Genomic DNA, 4,693 nt, shown 5'->3' with positions numbered 1-4,693 from the left:
CACAGCCTGCGAGGGGCTGGCCCATGCCCTAGGATAGATCTGTATCCACTCAGGCTTGCCCCAGAATGAAGCAATGTTCAGCATTGACTCTTGGTAGAGTACAGCATTTCATAAAGGCTATTCTCTCCTAGCACATACCTTTATGTTGATTCAAAACATCTGTCTCTTTTTGCTTACCCAAACAGCCTGACAAACCAGGGATGAAAGGATTTTACAACAGGCAAAGAGCTGCACGCATACGTCTCCTAGGAATGCTGTCAAAAAGTCTTGGTCTAACGTCAACCTGTGGCCTCTAGGACCCTGGCTCTCCAATTTCTTCTCTACAATTACACTGTAACCATGATATTTTCTGAAAAAGCCTTTCCTTAGGATTTTTTCTCCTGAGAAGCTGAGAGGCCTCAGGAACAAAGTGTAAACAATGGTTATCTGCTGCTGTGGAATGCAACAGGCGGATCTGTAATTGTCTCATGTGGTTGTTTCTAATTAATGGCCAATCACAGTCCAGCTGTCTGGACTGTCTCAGTCAGTCACAAACCTTTGTTATCATTCTTTTTCTATTCTTAGCTAGCCTTCTGATGAAATCCTTTCTTCTATTCTTTTGGTATAGTTTTAATATAATACATATAATAAAATAATAAATCAAGCCTTCTGGAAACATGGAGTCAACATTCTCATCTTTTCCCCCATCCTAAGACCCCTGTGAACACCGTCACATTACACTCTCCTTTTGGGAGTGCCCACTAATAAATCTTCCTTTGGTTCCAACAGATCTCAGTGCTCCACAATCTCTGTCCGTGTCTGGGATGAAGCAGCTCACATAAATTCTAACAGGACTAGCCCCCAAAAGAAAAAAAATATTAAAAAATGCTGGTCACATACATTTCACTGCTCAAGAGCCTCAAACCAGAAATATTGTAGTGCTCAGTGAAGCATGTGATGAGAAAACTTGTCCCAGCAACTCCTCTGCAAGTGAGCTGCTCTGGGATGCAGCACTGGCTCCGGTTTCCTGAGGCAGTTTGTCAGCAGCCTCTTCTCCTGTTGCAAAGTTCACAAGAAATGCAGCCAGGAATCCAGAGCTTGCCCCCTATTTGTGGTACACCAGGGCTCTGTGGGGTGTTGCTCTTTGCTGTAAGGTGAAAAAGGTAATGGGAACACCAGGAGTTCACCTCCCAGGAGCCTGTGGAGATCAGCATTCCAGACCTGAAAGGACTGAGGTCAGCTGCAGGGAGCTGTCTTGAGGGCCTCATACCTCTGTGGGCAGGTCCAGCTGTCACACCTCTTCTAAAAACTCCTTAGATATCTTACAGAGCCTGTTTATCCCTTCAGAACTTGTTTCAGGGGGGCAGTATGTTTGGGAAAAATTAGGGGTGCTTTGGTCAAGATAAATTAGAATTTCATTTGATACAAGTTAGCTTGAAAATTTGGAAAGCTTGCAACTTACTTTGGTGTTATTGTGAAAGAAAAAGCTGTGCAATCATATCACACAAGGCCTATATCCCATAATAACCACTGTCCTATCTGCAAACTTCAGGGGCAGCAGTAAACCTGTGAAGCACAACAGGGGTGGCCTGTTGTTAATCCTCTCCATTTATACTGTTGTCTTAGAGAGAAATAGATGAGACATTTATTGCCAGGAAGTATTGAGGAGCAGGAGCTTGAAAACATGGGGGATTTAAATTACTTTCATGTTTTGTAGCAGAATAAAATTGATGGTGTTAAATGTTGCTTTGTTGGTGTTTTTTTTTTTTTTTTTTTTTTTTTAAGGCAGAAATCAAGCAGGGGTTAGAAAATAACAGTGCTTCTGCTTCTTTCATGCCTTGGGAAGTATTTCTTTATTTTAACAATTTTGCTCTTAATTTTGTGACTAACCTGTTGAATCAGTAATCTAGAACAGGGACTTCAACCTGAAACACAACACAGTCTCACTTGCCCACCGTACTTCCAGAAAGAATGTTTTGTTCGGAGTTGATCCCTTCTTCCCTTCCACCTCAAATAAAAGCTTTTTTTATCGTGGGTGTGGGGCTGTTCTTGTGGTTTTGGCTCATCTAGTAACATAATTCAAAATCAAACAATCAGAAAAACATTGTTTGAAACCTACAGGACATTAATAATCTAAGATCCACTGCTGTCAAAAAAAAAATAAAAAAGAAAGCATGTTTTGTTTGCTAAAATGTATAAAGAGCAAAAGGTTTGGTAGTTGTCATGTTGGCTTTGTGAATTTGCCACCCAGCAACCCTGTCTGCACAGAACTGTAAATAAATACCTCAAGTCTGTGAATTGGCTTCTTGTACACTGTGTGAGAGAAGCATTTTTGGGACAACAGCCTTGGCAAGAGGTGGTGCTGCAGTCTTGTCTTGAGGCTGGATCCCAACAGTGGCTGTTCAGAAGGCAGCAGATAACAAGTGAGATCCTGCTTTTCTTTCTGTCCCCATTTGCCATAAAAAAAAAAAAAATCCTTCTCTTCAGCCTTGTGGGAAAAATAGTTTCTCATCCTGCTGAAACGATCACTGGGCAAAGTTCACCATATTTTGCTGCCTCTCTTTACAATTGATTGACGGGTTGAATGTTGCTAGGATGTCTTGAGCAGCCTCTTTATGCAGATATGGTAACAGAGATTATGACATACAAAAGAGGGACTGTGGTATTTTCGGGTTCCCCCATCAAAGGGAGGAAATGATGAATCTGACTCCATCTTCTTAGAAGGCTAATTTATTATTATATTATATTATAGGATGCTATACTAAAACTATACTAAAGAATAGAGAAAGGATACAGACAGAAGGCTTAACAAGATAATAATGAAAAACCCGTGACTCTCTCCAGAGCCCCGACCATACTGGGGCTGGACCATGCTTGGTCTTTAAGTGAAAGCAATTCACATGTTGGATAAATAATCTCCAACCACATTCCAAACCAGCAAAACACAGGAGAAGCTAATGAGATAATTACTGTTTTCCTTTTTCTCTGAGGCTTCTCAGCTTCCCAGGAGAGAAATCCTGGCAAAGGGATTTTTCCAGAAAATATGACAGTGACCGGACTGTACGAGGGAAATGGTGCTGCTTCTTAATTCTCAAACAGAAACCAGTCTTTAGATTACATGAAAGAATAGATGGTATTAGAATTCAGTTGTGACCTAGCACACTTTGAAAAGACACTTATTTTTTTCTAGTTCAATTACCACATATCACATTTCAAAACATCCTGCTACTGTGATTACTTTTTGCTTGCAAACCTTTCCTGGTGATGACCCAGGTCTTATCCTTACATTGAAAAAGTTCTGCTGTGGGACTGCCCATCAAGTGGTAAGTTTGAGCATCCAGGTTAAACAGCCACAGCACTGTTTCTGAGCACTCCCTTTTCCTGAGCACTCTCCAAAGAGATCCAGCTCAGCTCAACATCACTGGTGTGGGAATGTAATCCTGCACTGTGGAATGAAAGCTCACCAGGAGGGCCTGGATCACCCTGCCTCAGGGGTGTCTAGGCCTGGAAATAAACCCTTACAGCTCCCTTTGCACTCTCCCTCCCTGCCACTTTTTGTCTCTTTTCATTTCTTATCCCAGCTGCTCCTCTCAGTGTACATTTTGGTTTTCTGTTGGGTGCAGACATCTGGTGGTCGAGCTGGTGATGGCAGCTGAACCAGGGAAGCCAAACAAGGGAGGGATGCAGGATCTTTTCTTCTTACACTTTGGCCCAGTGATAGGAAAAAACAAATTTTGCTTATGCAGCAAGGATTTATCTTCAGTTTTGTTCCCCTTTTACCTTGTCACTAATTTTCTCCCCTTGTCAAGCCTCAGGGGCCTGCTGACCCTGGGCGCTTAGAAGAAAAGGCAGACTGTGCCCAACAGATTGCAAATCACTTCTGCCATGCAAGTGTGTTCAGAGGAGGAGAGAAGTCACTTCCAGCAGTGCAAGTGACACCTCCCCAGGCAGTATCTGCTACACAGATGCTCCACAGGGCAAAGAATGGCTTCAGTCAGTTCTGCAGCCAGATAACTGCACCCCACTCCTCCCTGAGACAGCCAGGAGCAGTTGGAAGCAGGAATATTTCCAGACAATGTGTGTGGTCCTTTCTGGACCACCTCCATGTGCCTGCAGTCTCCAGTCCCTCTTTTTCTGGGATACATTTTGTGTATCCTTTGGCTCTAGTGCAAGAAAGGAAAAGAGCTATACATCACTTTGTTTTAGTTCATGCTGGAAAACTGCTTACTTAAGTCACAGATCCTTCAGTGCATGACACATCTGGAAGGGTATTCAAGCTCTCCCACTGAGATACTGTGCACTAGGACACGTATATTTATTCTATGTATTGAAAGAAATATGTAGGGTCAGGGACTACTCCATACTCCATACTCCATACTCCATACTCCATACTCCATACTCCATACTCCATCTGCTAAAGGTGGGATCAACCCTAATTTTACCTTTTCCAGGAAGCACATCAAAAGAGTGAGATCACTTCACCTTAAGAGGAGATGAAGCGCTGGAGGTGCCTGTTCTTTCCAGTGCCTTAACTTAAATGCGCAACACCCTGGCTTGTAGGAGGGACATGAGGTGAATCTCTCAGTATACAAAGCTCTGTTGCCCAAAGAGCCCAAGGCAAATGTAGCTTGACACAAAATATTGGTCTCAAGAACGAGCAGATACTCCCCACCTCTGGCTCTGGTCTGTCTCTATCTCTGTTCAGTGTTTCTTC

This window comes from Zonotrichia leucophrys, chromosome 4 (assembly GCF_028769735.1).
Source record: "Zonotrichia leucophrys gambelii isolate GWCS_2022_RI chromosome 4, RI_Zleu_2.0, whole genome shotgun sequence".
Taxonomy (NCBI): domain Eukaryota; kingdom Metazoa; phylum Chordata; class Aves; order Passeriformes; family Passerellidae; genus Zonotrichia; species Zonotrichia leucophrys.
This window is presented reverse-complemented; position numbering follows the sequence as displayed.